Below are 20,060 nucleotides of genomic sequence, written 5' to 3' on the forward strand. Positions count from 1 at the left end.
AGAAGGAAACTTCCAGGACAACATATGACAAGGTTTGATTTAACCTCCTACACTTCGGACCTTTTCTAAGTCCAGGTGGGTATACCTTTGTGAACTAAATTCACACTTTTAAAAGATAAATCCACAGCAAACCAGTCCAGAAAACCAGTGGATCTAATCACCTTAAAACTTACTAAAACAAAGGAATGAAAATTGTACTCATATTCAGTATTTGACCCACAAAATATGTAATAAACAACCTTGATCTATACCAGTACCTTATCCAAGGTCACAGAGTCATCTGAATTCAAACAATACTTCCCCAATCAAAATATCTCTACACATCCCATTGCCTCGGCTTCTGCAGATCCCTATATATGCCTGACACACATAAGAATTTATTCATACCACATCAAACTACGCTCATCAAGATTCAAAGTATCCTACAAAGAATTTACTGGTAGAAGTGATTCCTGCATATTTAATTCCCCTCCTGAAGAGAAAAGCTAAGAAACATATCTACTAAAGTTGCCTTACAACCCCTATTCAAACAAAATAACCCTGGATTATTTAGAATGAAACAGTAAACACTTGCAAACACATTTGAAGACAACACAAAGTTTTTACTCAAAGCCAATGGTCTGTATATTGATATTTTCTTCAAAAAAGTATTACAAGAAACCTTTGAATATTCTCCATTAAAACTTGGAAAAGCTTAGATAAATTTCTGCAGCGTTTTCTTACAATTATTTGCGATCATTTTTCTACTAGTCCTGGTATCCATTTATAACAATATGGATGCACAAAGCTTCAGACTTTCTTAGGAGAATTTGTTACAAACATTTCTTCTCAAGAAGAAGTTACAAAGATCTTTTACAAAAACGGTTACAAGTCCTTTTTGACCTCCGCAGCTTCTTCTACTTGTTGTCTAGTTGCAACCTCGTCTAACTGCTCAGGAGTGCCTTCTAACTGCTCAGGAGCGCCTTCTAACCGCTCTACATCTTGGATGAAATATTTTTTTGTCCATGCATTGTACACATCATCAGTTGGCCATGCAAAATTAATCACTTTTGATTTAGCCTTGGTTAACCTTTTCCATGAATTCCTCATCTTGTTAACCTCTGAATTGAGAAAACCATAATGAGATTTGATTCTCTCTATCTCCTAAATTATTACAACAAAAAAGGAAGCATCATCTAAGTCAACAATTCCTTTTATTTTGGCTGACAGTTTGGCCTCTAATTCCTTAAGCCACGCGTATTTGTCCTTTAATTGATTTGGGCTGACAAAAACTTCTAGGAGCAATTCAAAAACCTAATCAGTGTACTCCTTTTTGTACAAGTTGATCTTCCTATCAGCATTGTCTATCCCTTCTACTAATTTTATTAGATCCTTTGTGGTGTCACAAGTGGATTTGATGATAGGATCAGCCCCTGCTTCATCATAAGTTACACAAATAAGCTCTCCAAATCCTTCTCTCTAGGCTTCCACTTGTCAAAAATAGGCATCAAAATGGCCTTATCTCCATTAAGCTCATTCCACATATCTAAAATCTTGCTTAAGTTGTTATACAATAGTGAGGCCCCCACGGTGTCTGCAAAACTTGAAATGGTAGCCCTTACTCTTTCTTCATACTTCTTTGCATACAAGGCCTGAGCCTATTTTAAATTCTCCAATTCTTGGTGAGTGATCTCGATCATTTGAGAACTAGAAGGTGCTAGAGATGGTGAGAACTCAATAATGGGGCTGGTAGGTGGAGGTCTTGTAGGAGAAGAGGAGATCATTAGTGTTGATGGCTCACCTTGATGGTACTGTAATGTCAATTGGCTTTGCAGCTTAGCAATGATGCTATCTTTACCCCTTACCTCCTCCTTAGCACTGTTGTAAGCCTTCAAAATTGTCTCCAACTTGACTTGGAGGTCTGCTTTTTCCTTAGCTTCCCTTTCTGCTACTGCAACACTAAACTTTGCAGCTTCTAGCACAGTGCTAGTAGCTTCCACTACCCCTGTGTTCTACACTCTTTTCACTATCATTCCACCAAGGTAAACCCTAGGGTGTCTTTACTTCTCTTATTCTCATCTCTCTTAAGAGACCACATGACTAGTGCAACATTGTCTTTGCTAAAATTAATTCCCTCCATGGGTTTGGTTTCTTTTCTCACTGCCTCCAATACCAAGGCATCTGCTATGTCCCACTCAGGGAGAATGAGTACTCCATCTTGTGCCACCATATCTCTTCCTTGCTCAGGAGTGATGGTCTTAAACTCATATATCATTTCTTGTTTTATTTCCTCCTCAACCATAGCTGGATCTTTAAGAGGTTGCTCACCTTTTCTCTTTTCACACCTTGCATTGTATTTATCAATGTTCTACTTCCATACAAATTGCATGAATGCTCCTGATGTAACAAAATTGTTGTCAGCCAAGAAGTCATCACTGGCCTGCTTGATCTCAGGATCCCACTCTTGGCCTTTGAATTCAATGGTAGTGATGTTTATCTCAGCAGCAAGGGGCTCTTCTGGAATTCCCTCTTCTACTTCATCATATGTGTAAGCTATTTCTCCCAGACTGCCTAACTATATCAGTTGCTCAACTATTGCCTGTTCATCTCCTATGTGAATAGGGGATTGAGATGGAGAATACAGAGGTGTATCAGATTGTATTTCTTTTCCTACTCTCTACTTCTTTGGACTCTCTTGGATGTCAATGACATCTTGTATCTTCCTCTTTCCTTTAGAGGTAGAGGGCTCCCCTATTGTAGGCATCAGCACACTATAATTAGACTTCTTGTGCAATGTATAGTCACCAGGAGGGATTGCTCTAGTGGAAGCAGACCTACTTAGAACCATTCTTGCCTTTTCAGGGTTGTTTTTAATTACAACCTCCCATTTTTCTTTCACAGTCTGCATTACATCCTCAAAGCAAAGAATTAGGAACTTTATTTTCTCCTCAAAAGGGAAAAAGCTAGACAGTGGGTCATAGTTGGTATCAAACTGATGTACAAAATCTAAGGCCTTTTTATAAGCCACCCATTTTTCCTTCCTTAGCTCCTGCTCATCTAGATCAAACTCATTTCTAATGAGGTCTTCAGGAAACTGGAACTGATGGGGTCTATTTCTACACATTGCTCTCTTTCTAAACATGCCATTAAAGAAATCTTCAGGATCGGCACACCTAGACACTGCAGTTGACAAATGATAAGGTTTAAGAAAATCCTCAAAACAATTCCAACCTCCTTGGTTATTACAAATTGTTGGGCTATGGTAACCGTAGGGAAAATAGTCCCTTTACCCCTGCTTGTTAGCTCTGCTTCCTGCACATTACCAATTTGTCTAAGGATTTCTGCAGTTCCTACTTTGAGAGGGACCTGATAGGGCAATAAAAATGGAGTGCCTCTAAAACCAAATACTCTGAAAACTATGGAGACAGGGTACAAGTAAATATCACCTCAATTATGGACAATTTTTATATTTTCTGCAAATTCTTTTGGTCTAATGAATTCCAAAAGAACCTTGGGGACTCTTGGATTTTCTGAACGGAGGAGAGTCCTAATCTTTGATGCAAAACACTTATCAAATTTTAAGAAACTAGCATCATCTATGTCCCATGACAGCACTATACTCCATAATTGCACTGGCATCTTTTCTCCATCTTTCTCTTTTATAAGGTCCATTCCACTTGCAAAATAATCACCACCTTTGAATAAAAACAGATGCATGAGGAGTGAATACCAACCAAAAGGCCTATCAACCTTCCCATTCTTTATTCCTATCAACCCTCCATGGATAGCATCAGTAATAAAGGAAGCATAATCAAAGGTTACTACAAGAGAAGGATTCAAAATCTGAGCAATCATTAGCATGTAATGATTGGGCATATTTGCCTCAGCATCCTCTCCTAAAATCTGGCAAAGTGACCAATACAATCCCTTAGCCCTAAGGGTGAACAGATTCAATGAGAAGGGCTCTTCAGTGTTGGGTCCTACAACTATCAACCCACCTATCTTCACAAAAAATTCCTTAAGAGGCCCATTTCTAAGGTGGTTCCTCTATGCACTGTATACTTGAGCTAGTGATTTGAAATTAATAGGCTCTAGAAAATTGGTAATCTCATTAAGCCCAAAAGCACTTCTGAATTCCTCATTATTTATTTCAATGAGGGCTTTCCCATTTATATCCCTAATTCTTCTTGTGACTGGATCATAGTTATGTGCAATCTGAGTCAGAAGATCCATATCCATGAATACTTCTGGAACTACCAATTTTCCCACATCTAACTCCCAAATGCTATTCTGTGGGGCTAGGGAATTTCTCATGCCAAATCCAACTTTGAACAACCCCAACCTAGACAACCCAACCTGTGGATCTCTCAACCAGTTACCCTTATCATATAACCCCTCTCCTATTTTCAAACGAGGAGCTCTTGGCACTAATTCTTTCACCTTTGATGCCTGATTAGTTGACAATGTCAACTGTTCGAGAAAATCATCACAAATGGCCCTTTCTTGATAATTAACTTTCCCTGATAACTCTCTCTTAGGTGCCATCTTAAAATATGCAAGCAATTTAGCTACTACCCCCAGTTGGTTTTGTGACAAATCAAGACCTCAATTAAAACACATTGCTAAGAAATTGCCAAACAAGAGTACAAGAAAACCTATTTTTATCTTGAAGGAATCCGCTCTGCAACTAAATGAATTTGCTCTATATTTGAAGAAATTAGCTCTACAACCGCTCTTCTGCAACAATTCTTTAGAATGATACCTTCACTCAATTGATACGAGATCATATATGCTACTCAAGCTCTTAACTGCGACATTGATACCACATGCTTCGGCCGTCCCTTCAGAATTGAATTCATGAGAGAATTCAAAATTTTCACTCCAACGGGTGACAACATACCTTCCCTTTTGCTCTTTCACTGTTTTGTAGAGCATAACCTTCGGGCAATTTCGTTAAATGAAATCACGCCAACCGACGATCAAATGAAACTTGATCGGCCTTTACACTGACTTAATAGCTTTGCCTTAACACCGGGCCCTACCTCCTTTTTTCCATTTCACGGGCTTTATCCTCAGAGCACTTTTCCTTCGCGAAGCTACACTAGGCGTTAGATGGAACTTTAACTGCTCGGCATTTAACTCTTATTGAGACCGTCAACTTCTTCATTAACCGCGCCTTTATCTTGACGGCTAACGGTCTTTTGCTATTTCACATAGCTTAAACCACTTTCAACTTAGGGCCATGAAACAACGCAAAGTGTTGGATCAAATTGGAGATGACCACCCTTTAAGGGAAACCTTTATGCTTGCTTCACTTACGCCCCTCTTTCATTGGTTACCGAATACCACATGGCATTCACCCATTAGCTCTGAAAACTATTCGAGTTTAGTTCAACGTCAGCCACGTGTCTTTCCCTTATAACCACCGGTTACACCTTGGCGGGGCCTCACTTTCTTCTAAGACAACGGGTCAATCAACACATCACCATCTAGCATTACACCTGGACGAACCCTCTCTTCCTTTCACTATTTCGTGAAGCATATCTCTCGGTTGATTCGCGGCTACGAAACAACGTGAGCCGTCAGATTGAATCAGAGTTGATCCTCTTTAAACTTCATGCTTTTATCTATCCCTAGCGCCTCAAAACCTTTTCGCTATTTCGCTGGTTTTAAAACACGAGCACTTTACCATTGTGAACTCACGTGGGCTGTTAGATTATACTTAACTTGCTCGATGCTTAACAACTTGACCGAATTCGGCAGACATGGGCCCTCTAACTCAACTACATCCACCTGGCATCTAGTCACTTTCGAACTGACATGTTCACCTTTTATTCGCTGAGAGGACACATCTGATTCCACCTCATCCTTGACACCTATATCTGCTAGGTCACTTCTCATCCCGCGGCATGACTCACCTCTGGGACCCACCTTTTAATCCTTAGACCCAACTTGCTGACTATTTTGACCTTCTGCCACATGCCATCATCTTACTCGCCATCTCAACCAATTGGACTGCCTTCTTGGAGTGCCATGTCATTTCACTACTTCACGAAAGCTAACTGTCGAGCATCTTCCTCCTGCAAAACAGCACGAATCGTCGGATCAGATGAGACTTGTTCACCTTTTAGTCACTTGGAAAGTCTTCACTGTAGGGTCCCACCAAACGCTTTCGCCATTTCGCGAAAGGTATTTCACTTGCAAGTTTTGGCTGTGAAATAATGCCAGCCATTAGATTTTGAATGAGATGGAGCCCTTTTAAACTGGACCAAATGAGCACCATTTAACACACTTTTCCCTTTCGCCATTTCACAAGCCTTAAACCACGCGCAGCTTCACCTAACAAAATAGCGAAAACCATAGATCCATCTGAGAGCTGCGTTCAACATACTGGGCCTGACAACATTAGGAAGAAAAGACATAAGGTATAAATTTTTACAATTAATTCAACAACCGCCTAGGAAAACGACATGGGGGGGGGACACCTCTTACGACCCCAAGATCCATTACTTAAGTGGATAAAGTAACGTAGGAATAGAAACCAGAGGGTTTTTGATCAAACATTGAATGATTTAAAATTAAAACCCTAAACCCTTAAGACCTAACACAGACTAGAAGCAGTTGACAGTGTGTCTAATTCAAAATTTCAAAAAACTTAGCCAATTATGGGAACAAAAAACCCATTTCTTAAACAGTGATAACACGTCTAACTGTTGCCGCCAAAAATCTGTCTTGCCTAGATGGGGTTGCGTAACATAACCGGCATACCTATATATAATCGACTACCCAAGCTCTCTACTATCATCTACTATCGACCGACAAATGGGAAGATGCTCCCAAGCCCAAACCTGTAAAATAAATACACCTGTGGCCATGCTCCTGCCATCTCTATATACAATCTCATGCATCTCGTGATACATGTGAGCCAATAAGCAAGAACCCCAACCTAGTCTTTGAGGAGTCTCCATCAATCTCATCAACATCCTGCCCCAACCACATTGGAAACCCTGCTGCCCTCTATCTGGCATCAGAAAATAGCTGATAAATTCTGCTAGAACACACACCAAAGGAAACTCCTCGCTGTATCTGCTCATCATAATGTCCTGACTAATGGAACGGGTCAAAATGTCAGGATCCTTGAAGACATGCCTCATTGCCTGTAATCCTGGAAGGTGTCCTAAATAATAATCCACCTTATCCCAAGCAAAAGGGATACGGAGGATCCTATATACATCCTTGGTTGTGATAGTCAACTCCCCCACTGGCAAATGAAACATGTTATGCTCTGAATGGAATCTCTCTACCAACATTGTGAGCATACCGTGATTCACATGGATATCTGGTAAACTAAGAAGATGAGTCAAACCACACAAGTTAAGATGAGTCAAACCACACAAGTCAATATGAGCATCTGAAAAGAACAGGAGGTAATCAAACCTGCAAAAACCCAACAACAAAGGATCAGAAAACATTCCAAATAAGTCTACAGGAGAAGTAAAACATCACGACAATCCAACTAAGTCAAATACAAAATCAAAATTTCACGTTTAGACCTTCAAAAATGCTCACTATTTTTTGAACGACAAAACATAGAAGGGCAGCATCTCGTACAAGTCAGGATTGACCTTCATACGATAAAACATCCTCAAATGACAATTTATTAGACCCCGCACGACAAAATGGTCTTTTTACAGACATGTCGTACGAAACAAGGGTAGGGCCTGAACAACAATTCTAATGTCCTTAAACAACAAAATAAATTTTAACAGTTACTCGTACGAGACAGAATCATGTCTCGCACGATAAATCGTAAAACCCGACCCCAAACATGCGAAAAACTTGAAAAATGAGCAAAAAAGTTCAAAATTGAAAACATAAAGAGGCTTAAGATCGATCACTTACCGTTGGCTCATAGTTTTGGGGTCGATTATGACATCTCTGGCTCTCGAATCGATGTGTATGAGTAGGGACCACCATTTTCTTCATAGAAGGCTTTTTGAATTTTCAAACTAGGAGGGTTAAAATGATTTGAAAATGACACTTTCGTCCCATATATAGCCGAAAACCTAATTTTTCAACTTGCTCCGATGGACATGAAAATTGTACCCTTAGCTAATTTGCTCATTCCGATTCCATTTTCGAGATCGAAATCAAAATTCGAGATCATTTTGCTAGTCAATTTCACAATTTGGACCACTTAGCGCTCTTTTCATCAAATGCTCATTCTTTCTTCAAATTGCTCTGAATTTCAAACGTTGAATCTAAATATCAATTTCAATTCCACACATCAATTCTACACAACAACTTTGCACTCAATTTCTTATCAATCTACACCAAATCTTCAAAAAAAATTCCTCAGTATCAATTTGTGCTCAAATAATTTATTATCGCCAACAATTGCCTATAATGTACCCTCGTTATCTTTTGATTTCATTCCCAAGAGGGCATACTTGTGACCTTATGACTTCACATCTTCAAAGTCGAGAAATTTTTTCAAATCCTCATCAAACGTCGAGCAAAAATCTTTTCAACAAAAGAAAATCAATTCTTTTTTGCTAAGAGGCATCTCAGCTTCATCACTTCACATCAAGTTGAGATCTCTCGATCATCTAAATCGAATCAATCGCTAGGGGCATATTAGTTTCATCGCTTCAAATCAAGCTGATATTTGTCTTTTTCTGAATCAATCTCTTAACGTTAACCAGTTTCCTCGCTTTTCATCAAGCTGATTATTCATTTAAACTCAATCAAGGGTTTAAAGAGTTTCTTTGATCACACTCAATCTAAGAAGGTGTTTAGTATTCATTCTTTGGATCAAGCTGGACAATTTATCTTCGCGCATCGTATCTTGATCAATCAAGTTCAAGATCAATTTTTATCATCACTCATTGTGTGTAGATCAATCAAGTGCTAGATCAGTAAGATCCTCTTCTTGATCAATCAAGTTCAAGTTCGATATCTTTTGTTTTCTATCATTCCTCAGTTCAATCAATTCGGGAACGGTATCTCTTTAATCAGACTTCATTCAGCTTCATCGCTTTGGAACAAGCTAAACACCTTGCTCTTCATCTAGTTCGTGATCAATCAAGTTCAGAATTGGTATCTCCTAGACATCACACATTCTTTGAACCGACGTGTTGCTCGCACATTAATTCAAAAAGGGGCAAATGAAATACACTAAAAATGGTCATCTAGACCATGTGCCCCTAATCTCGACAACATCACCAAGGTCTTAACCAAAGGCAATTAAATCAACCTTGAGCACATTATTAATTCTTTAATCATCAAATATCACATGGCAAATCAATTACTCAATATTAATTAAATATTTATTTAATTAATTGAATCATTTCCAAAGAATATCATTTTGATCAATTATCCTATTTTAATTTATTAAATATCCTTGCATATTTAATTAATAAATAAATTTGCCATTTAATCATGCAAAAGGAATTAATTTATTACAAAAGAAGAATTAATCACAAAGCAAGAGTTGAATTGAAAATAAAATAAAAGAATTGAATTGAGAAAGAAATCAAACTTGAGATATTATTTCTTTTTCTAAATTTAGAACTTGAAATCATAAAAGCAATTAATTGAATTATTCTCTAAAATTGGAACTAAAAGTTTTTCAGAAAAAGAAGTTCAGTTGCATTGAAAAGACTCTTTTCTTGGATAAATAAAAGAATTATCTATTTTTATCATAAATACATGTAATTAATTTATTATTATTTCCAATGCAACTTGGATTTCTAAATTGAATGCATTTCAATTATACTATAATTGGAATCTATCTCAAGGTTAACTAAACCTGATTTCTCAATTATTTTCAATTAATCCTAAATTGAGCTTTTTTGTAATTCTCTATAAATTCAGTCTTCAGCTCTCATTTCAATTCACCCCAGAGATTTTTGAGAACACGCTTGGAGATTATTATCACGCTAATTTCGCTCTGGAGTCATTGAAGATCATTGTGCTTTTTTAGATTATTTGCATCCATATTTAGTTTTACTCACCCATATTGCTTGAATCCATATTGCTTGAATTGATTATTTCTTGAATCATCCATCGTGCATCCATATAGTTAATATCATATAGATTAAATCATTCATCTTGGTGTCGTCTAGTCACTGGTATTGCTTATAAAAATCTGAGAGCAATCTTATACTTGTATCTTTTAGAAGGCAATTAGTCGCTTTGTTATGGTTTATTATTGATTGATTATTATTTACTAACCATATATGTAATGAATTAATTAAGTGTTGTGCTTACAGCTATAGACCCTTTTTCACACACACACTATTATTCTTTCGGTCGGAAACATTTGATTGAAGCGTTTGTCAAATCTGATATTGAACTGCGAAAAAGTCCTTGGGCTTTGGATTTTTGCAATGTCAATTGTCACAAGTACTCGAGTCTACATTCTCTTACCCTTATCTATATCTATTTCATCTTGTTTCTCCTTGGTGGGACTCATAAAATTTGAATATTTTGAGAGGCTGGAATTTGTCATCTCAAGGATATTGTTGTGATTGTTTGTAGGCATTCTTCAGTAAAGAGTTTAAATTCTGTAATCAATCATAAATAATGAAATATGTATCCAAGATCTGATGATTTTGTGAATGAGTTGAGTAATGAATTGGTATGAGGTATTGATGCATGAATACTTTATAATGAAAATAGATTTGCAATTGAGATTTGCATTTGCAATTCCGTGTGTGACTCTAGACCCAATGAACAAGGCACTGGTCTTTGAAGAATTTGGGGATATTTTCAGAATCATATAATTTTAAAGAAATATATTTTCCTTCATGTTTTGGGGGTTATGTCCTATTCATTTCAAGCTCTTATTCATCCATTTCTTGTACAAATCTAGCCAATTTATAGTGTTTTCTAACTTGTTGAGCTTGTGGAATGATATTTCTCTACTTATTATTGACGCCGCCATATGTTTGTAACTGGTTGTATTTTATGCATCAAAGGATGTCCCCCCCTAGGTCTAGCAGAACCTGAAGTGCAAGAGGATCATTAGGATCCTATGTTATGTTGTCCAGGTCCTGAAGTCCTTCATTGTTTGAAACTGGCTATTTCACAGATCAATTGCAGGTGAACTTGGGTTAACCAGTTTTGGTGAACAACAAAAATGGCGACTCTACTGGGAAGAGTGACATAGAAATTTTGTCAAGTCAAACCCATGAGTCTGGCCAAAATTCATTTGGTGAAGAGTCTTAGAAGTTTAAATCTAAAAGTTACTTTCAGATTTGAAATTGTATACCCTTGAAATTTTGTTGCAGTGAAATTTCAAAAAAATATTATGTGATTCTGTTGTGTGGTATGACCCAGAAATCTGAAAGTGTTTCAGAGTTAAGATTAGTGGCTTAAATTTTATTCCTCCTCTAGGAGGTGGCAACTCTATAAGAATGAACCTGAGATGTGGAGGTCCCCTTCATATCTTCAATTAGAATTAAAGTGAACAGCAGCTGCAAATATCCAGGTACTTTCAGAAGTTTCAATACAAAACAATTTCTTTTGAAGATTTGAATCAGTAAAATAGTTTTCCCATCAAGTGAACAACACTCGTAAAGAGAGAAAAAGAGGAATTACAAATTTATTTTCATATCTATTTTGCTGAAGTTTCCAGCATATATGTTTAGTTGTAGTATGCAAATTTGGAGAAACTTTATGTCAAGCAATGTTATGAATAGATCAGTATGATGATATATGCTTGAGTTTTTCATTATTCTACACAAGGTTGTGCAATTATTTGTAAAAGCGAGTATTCATCCTGGTAAATTTCCACATATAGCCATGCCTAGTGAAATGTCACGACCATGTTATAAGAGAAGTTTTAACACAAACTATTATGCCGCTCTAAATTTCAAAGATATTCTAGGTTACCCAAATCCTATACCCATAGAAATTAGAAAGTATTTGCCAATATTCACTGGGAAGAAATCAGAATTAGCACATCTACATTTGAAAACATTTTCAGACTTGATGGGAGATTTTGAAGTTTGTCAAGAAGAACCCAAAACTTTGCATGAAGCTTTTAACACAGCTAGGGACATTGAAAATAATTTCAAATTTGGGATCTCAAAGAAATTTGTGTCTGTTGTTGCTTCTTGTCAAAACATCTTCAATGATGAAAGTAGATGTGAAGTTGGGCAAAACATTCCTTGTCAACGTGTGTCAAGCTTTGTTGTTCAAAATAGTCTTGCTGATATATGTGATTCAAATTTAAATAAGAGTCAAGAATCTTTGTTACCAATGTCAGCTGTCTCTTATAGTAGTGATGGAATGATCAGTGGGAAGTTTTGTGATAGTGTTGTTATAGAGATAGATATATATAAAGGATATGCACCATTTGATGTGTATGCCAGTTATGCTGATTATGTGGCTGCAAATTATGAAGTTAATCATGCATCTCCCAAGGATAATGATAATGAAAATAATGATGATGATGACCATCAGTTTTTGCTTGCTGCTAATATATTTGATGTTGAAGCACCAAATACTGAGGGATCACTAAGTGTTGCTGATTATGCAAGTGAGGATGATAATGACACAATGTGTTCAAACAAAGAAGTTGTCAATCAGCTCATGATTTTGTCACACAAGGATGTGCAATATTGTGTAAGTCAGGATTTGATTGAGTTGGATAAAGCTGAAAAATGAAATTGTGAATGATTCTAGTGGTGTTCTCAATCCAAGCATACCCAGTGATGAATGTGTTTTAGAATGGAGTGATGTTGCTGATTATGAGTACACTGAGTTCGATTTCAAAACTTTGAAGATATACAAAAGAACAACGAAGATCAATTTCAGAGTAAGAGTGATCTTGACACAATTTATTCCTTTTCTTATGATCAGCAAATGAATGTCAGTCATGCAGCTAAGGATACCTATGAAAATTCTTCTTATTCATCTTGTGAAGATGATATAAGAGGAGATCAAGTCATATATCTCAGTCATGAATCTGAAAATGGAATTATTTTTTAAGATAAAAACATATGTGAAAGTGTCGATAATGTTTCAATTTCAGATTTAAAAGAACCTATATTTGAATGTTTTCAAAGTTTGACATACTATGAAAAGGATGTGAATGTTGATGGTATGTTTGAACTGGATATGGAGTATTTTGCCTTTGATATAAATGTTCGTAGTGTTGATGTCATCGATGAAAATGTTGAAGTTTCCCCTTGTGTTGAACAAGTTTTTGATGTTAATGAAGTTCCAAACAGAATTAGCATGTGTTGTAAAAAAATATTTCATGATGAAGATAAGAGGCATGGGCTGTGTGATGATTATTTCAAACCATAAATGGAAGTTTTTTAGGTGGATGTAAGTCTAAATGAGAAAGACTTAGCAGATGATTTTCTTCAGCCAGAAGTATGCATTCTTTTCCATGATTGGGATATTCAGAATGTTGATGTATTGAGTTTGATGAATAAGGATAATATAAAGTGTGATCAACATAGCGAAGTATCACATCCAAACCAAAATGTTTATATTCATTTTTTGTATCAGTCAGTTATTAATGTCCCTCATTCTATGAATTTAAATGATAACAAGGCATGTGCTGATGAGAACTACAATGGTGAAATTGAATGTTTTATTTTTAAAATTCAACATGATGATGCCCTTACAAAGGATAGAGCTGATTGGGATAGTGAAATGTATGGCAGCTTGTGGAAAGGCCTTTATAGTGATCATCCTCAGTGTCGGTGAACAATATAATCCTGCCCGTGAACCAGATACTGGTGACTGTGCATAAGTCACTGAACATGTCAGTGAACATAACCAAAGATCTCCAAGTGTTCTCAAGTGTTGACAAGTGTTGACATCAATGACAAAACCAATGCAACACATCCATAATACCAACAATCTCCCCCTTTGGCATTAATGGCAACACAAAATGGAAAAACCATCTAAGTGCCAAAGCAGAAATGCCAAAAACCAAAAACCAACAATCTCCCAAAGAGATCATTAAAATACAAATACAGAGAGTAACAATCTCTCCCCCAATGAATAATCTCTCCACAAAAGTTAAAGTGTTTTTCCATAGATATCTCTCCCCCTTTGACATCAAATGCCAAAGTAATACAAAACCAAATACAATCAGTTCATAGAACTTGTTACAAATACCAATTGTTATAACCAAATATATCCAATCTACTCCCCCTGAGAAGTAGCTCTCCTTCATCAAATCCAGAAAAAAATTTCTCCGTTAATTCTGTCGGTCTGATGCCATGCTCCAACTGTCTAAGTTTCTACCGATGAGGGTATAACTCCAAGCTGGTCCCTAAGATATTCAAAAGTTTCCTTAGGAAAAGGCTTAGTAAAGATATCTGCAATCTGCTCTTTAGTATTCACATAAACCAATTTCACTTCTTTTGCTTCAACAATCTCTTTCAAAAAATTGAATTTGATAGAAACATGTTTAGTTTTAGAGTGAAATACCAAATTCTTTGATATATCAATTGTTGCCATATTATCATTGTAAATTATTATAGGTTCCTTGCATTTTACCTTTATTTCCTTCAACATTTGCTTAATCCATAATACCTGTGTACAATTAGTTGTTGTTGCAACATATTCTGATTCTGCTATTGATAGTGATGTACAACTTTGTTTCTTGCTCAACCATGAAATTAGTCTGCTACCAAGAAAAAATGCTCCGTCGGTGGTTCTTTTTTCTGTCATCTACATCTCTTGCGCAATTTGCATCTATGTATGCACATAAATCAAAATTTTCATCTTTAGGATACCATAAACCAAGATTTGTAGTGCCTTGTAGATACTGGAAAATCCTTTTCCCTGCTGATTCATGATTTTCTTTAGGATTACTCTAAAATCTTGAAACAATACATACTATATTCATAATATCAGGCCTTGTTTGTTTCAAATACAGTAAATCTCCTATCATAGACTTGTATCTTGTCAGATTAACAGGTGTTGATTCATCCTTCAAAGATAGTTTATTAGTTGTAGTCATAGGTGTGCTTACCGGTTTAGAGTTTTCCATCCCAAATCTCTTAAGTATTTCCTTCAAGTACTGTGATTGATTTATGAATATACCTTTATCAGTGTGTGAGATCTGCAATCCTAAAAAGAATTTTGTCTCTCCAATCATAGACATTTCAAATTCTTCCTACAACTTATTAGAAAAGTCTTTACACAATCCATCTTCTCCTCCAAAAATTATATCATCCACAAAAATTTCAATAACCAATATGTCATCATTCGTTACTTTGTAATAAAGATCATTGTCAGCATTACCTTTAGTGAAACCAATCTTCAAAAGATATTTGTCCAATCTAGCATACCAAGCTCTAGGAGCTTGCTTCAATCCATATAAAGCTTTCCTTAACCTGCAAACCATATCTTTGTCATCTATCAAATAAAATCCACAAGGTTGTTCAATGTAAACTTCCTCTACTAGATCACCATTCAGAAATGCACATTTAACATCCATTTGATATACTTTATAGTTCTTGTGTGCCACAAAAGCCAAGAATAATCTGACTGCCTCAATTCTAGCTACCAGTGCAAAGGTTTCATTGTAATCAATTCCTTCTTTTTGTGAATATCCCTTACACACTAATCTTGCTTTATTTCTGATTACCTTACCATCTTCATTAAGTTTATTTTTGAATACCCATTTAGTTCCAATTACATTTTTGACTTCAGGTTGGGGAACTAATATCCATGTGTTATTCTTTTTAATTTGTTCCAATTCATCTTCCATAACCTTAATCCAATGTTTATCTTCACATTCCTCATTAACTGATGCTAGCTCAAATTGAGAAATTAGACATACCTCTTCATTTGCCAGTCTTCCTCTAGTCATAACTCCTTGATACTTGTTCCCAATTATATGATTTTCAGAGTGATTCAATCTTACATACCGAGGTGTTTTTACTTGTTGTTGTTCTTCAGTCATTATGGAATTCTCAAATGATGCCAGTGTGACTAGATCAACATTTTGTAGTGGTGTACTCATACTAGGTTCATTTGTGATTATCTCAACTGTCGATTCAGAGTCTATAGACCTTCTAAACTATTCATCAATCTTCACATTTGCACTTTCAATGATTTTCTGCAATCTCTTATTAAAACATCTATATGCCTTGCTCTTAGATGAATAACCAATAAATATTCCTTCATCACTTCTAGGATCAAATTTTCCAATATAATCATCTCTCCTAATATAACCTTTCTTCCAAATATTCTAAAATATTTAAGAGTAGGAGTATTACCAAACCATAGTTCATGAGGGGTCTTACTGGTTTTAGCTTTGATGTGAACTTTGTTGAATGTATAAACAACTGTATTGACTGCTTCTCTCCAGTACACATGAGGTAGGTTTGCTTCTGATATCATGCTTCTAGATGCATCCAAAATAGTTATGTTCTTCCTTTCCACAACTCCATTCTGCTAGGGTGTCCAAGGTGCTGATAATTATCTTCTGATTCCATTCACTTCACAGAATGTATTAAATTCCTTAGATGTGAATTCACCTCCTTGATCTAATCTCAATTATTTAATTTTCTTACTGGTTTCATTCTCTACCATGACCTTGAATAGTTTGAAATTCCCAAAAGCTTCTGATTTCTTCCTAAGAAAAGTACCCAACACATTCTAGAATAATCATCAATGATTAGCATGAAATATCTATCTCCTTGTAAACTTCTAGTTCTTGCTGGAGCACATAAATCATTGTGAATTAAGTCAAGAACATTATTGGATTTTTCTCGAATACTCTTAAAAGTTGTTCTAACTTGCTTTCCAAATTGACATTCCTTGCATACCAGATTGTGAGGTTTAACAATCTTAGGTAAATCTCTTACTGCCTTAGTTGTACTGATTTTCACAATGCAATAAAAATTTACATGACACAATCTCTTATGTCATAGCCAACTTTCATCAATATGTGCAATTAAGCATGTCTTCTCATTGTTATTCAAATGAAAGATATTACCTCTAGTCTGATTACCGGTTGCAATTTCCAAACCAGTACTATTCATGATTTCGCATTTACCATTCTTGAATTGTAATTGAAATCCTTTTTCAACTAATTGACCAACACTCAAAAGATTATGATTCAAACCTTCAACATAGTAAACATTATCATTATTGTGCTTACCATCAAAACATATAGTGCCTTTTCCTCTGATCAAACAAGCTTTGTCATCTCCAAATCTTACTAGACCTCCATTGTATTCCTAAAAGGTTAAGAATTTACTCTTATCACAAGTCATATGATGTGAACATCCTGAATCAATAATCCATTCATCTTTATCTTCAATTTTAGCTACTAGGGCCTGCTCTACCGGTTGAATAGTAGGTGTCGATTAATCTTTTGTTATTGCAACAAAATCCCGTCCATTATCTGTTGGTTCCTCATCAGAATCATCAGTAACTCCTTCATCAACATAGTAACATGATTTGTCTCTATTCTTCTTAAATCTGTACCTTTGATATTCACAATTAGGCTTGTATGTTCTTTTAGCTTCTTCTTTCAATCTTGCATGTCTATCAGGACACCTAGATGCCATATGACCAGTTTTATTGCAGTTAAAAAATTTAAATGGTGCTTTACCTTCATACTTACTTCCAACTGGACCTTTAGGCATTTTCCTTGCAAATAGTGCTTCAAGTTCTTCCAGTTCTTCATTCTCCTTTCTAATTTCTTCAAGTTCTCTTGCGTAAAAGGCTTTCCAATCAGATTTCTCAGATGATGATGATGTTGCAGATGATGATGATGCCTTGAAAGCTAAATCTGTCTTAATAGTAGCAATAGGACCAAATTCCTCAAGTTCAAAAGTTCAGAGTTTTCCAACCAAAGTGTCTCTAGATACTGATGCATTAGGCATTGTTCTCAATTCATTAATAGAAGTTACTTTCATTTTGTATGTCGGTGGCAAAGCTCTTAAAACTTCAGAAACAATTTCATCTTCACTTAAGGATCCTCCACATTATTGTATACCCAAAACAATTTCATTAACTCTTTCCATAAAAGCAAAAATCCTTTCATCTTCTTCCATTTTTAGATTTTCATACCTGACCCAGAAGCATTCTTGTTTTGCAATTTTGACAGTGGTATCACCTTCATTCAATGTCTCCAATTTATCCCAAATAGCTTTAGTAGTAGATCTATCTGATAATCCCATGATTTGTTGATCTGACAATGTTCTCAAAAGTGCTTCTATTGCTTTGCAAACATTTTCTTCATCTTTAGCCAAGGTCGGTGGAATAGGTTTGACCTTGAGTAGGAAAAACATAGCCATTCTTTGTAACATCCCACATGTCCTTTCCAATGCAATTCAGATGTGTCTCCATTACGATCTTCCATATACCATAGTTGGTTCCATCAAGCTTTAGATTGTCCATCCTGAAATAGTTGGTAGACATATGATCTCCTCAAGTTGTTAAACTACTGCAAAAAGAGGTCTAGGCTCTTATACCAATTGTTAGGTGCTAGAGGCAACTAAGAGGGGGGGTGAATCAGGTGTCTATTAATTTCAACCAAATATAACAACCAAAGTTAGTACATAATACCGGTAAACCAAACTTTAATGTCGGTAGAAAGTTTAACAGTTAATTGCAATACTGGTAAAGTTTAATGCATGAAACAGAAAGACAAATAACATACACAACACATAACACAGTTTTTTGTACGTGGAAACCCTGTAAGGGGAAAAAACATGGTGGGAAACCTTACCCACAATCAGATGATACTACTGTAGATAGTATGTGTGTACAAATGGGGTCTACACATGCAAAAAGGCCAACTGCCTAGAGATCACTACTCAATCACAGAATGGGAGTCACACTGACTACAATTGGATGGTTAAATCCAATGATAATGTACTACTCAAAATAGCATCTTTATATGTTGGATTCAGTACCGGTTAAGCTCTGATTTACCTTCTTCAAACCTTCCTTCAATCTTGAATGATGTTTGTGTGTATAGCTCTACTTATATTCGCATATACCTTATTATATTCCTCTTCCACTATCCTTATTGCAATCTCATAAATGAGATCTTACATTTATACCAAAACCTAAGACCAAATGAGTAGGTCGGCTCACTAAAAGATATTACAATAAATCAATTCAAAATGAATCAATATGTGATGCATGATGTCAGCTCAATGCATTTACAACAATAACAAATCATCTACATAACATGTCGTGCTGATCTGGAATAGATAATGCTTGTCGGTCCATAACCTAGACCTATTTGCCAGTAACAACAAATATGCAAACTCGATTGTGCCAATAATCAAATCACCAAAGCCAAGTGTCCAAACAATGTCTTCGACATAACCAAGTAATATCTAGATGATAACCGATCATCCTCAGTGTCAGTGAACAATATAATCCTATCGGTGAACCAGATACTGGTGACTGTACATAAGTCACTGGACATGTCGGTGAACATAACCAAAGATCTCCAAGTGTTCTCAAGTGTTAACAAGTGTTGACATCAATGACAAAACCAATGCAACACATCCATAATACCAACAGATTTGTCATATGATTTTACTTTTATTGAAGTAGTGTGTGGCTATAAAGCTCAAAATCAGGCAAAAGGTGTGCACACCCGTTGTTGTAGTAATGAGATGAAAGGGGTTGATTATAAGGAATATGCTCAGTTGTTGTTAAAAGGTACCTCTATTTGGATCATGATATCAGGTGATGAGAATCAGTTTTTTGACAGAAGTAGATGCTAAGATTGTTTGGGGCAGTTTATAATCAGTTGTAAGTATGTTTGTACACTTTGTATAGTCACTTTGCTTTCAGTTGTGTGGTTTTCAATAAGGAGCCCTGTTGTTTGAGTGGAATAAGGAACCCTTTTTTTTGAGAAGAGAAGTGGTTTGTTTTTGGGGTGGTCTGCTTAACCAAAGATTCTAGATTCTTGTGTTGATCTTGCAATCAACCATCCCCAGTCAGAGCCACTGTTGGGACTCATAAAATTTGAATATTTTGAGAGGCCCATTTCAATTTTTTGCATCGGCACTTTCAAATTAGCACTTAAAATCTTGGCTTGAATGGCCTAGTTTGAAGATGGGTAA

The sequence above is a fragment of the Cryptomeria japonica genome, chromosome 3, assembly GCF_030272615.1.
Source record: "Cryptomeria japonica chromosome 3, Sugi_1.0, whole genome shotgun sequence".
NCBI lineage: Eukaryota > Viridiplantae > Streptophyta > Pinopsida > Cupressales > Cupressaceae > Cryptomeria > Cryptomeria japonica.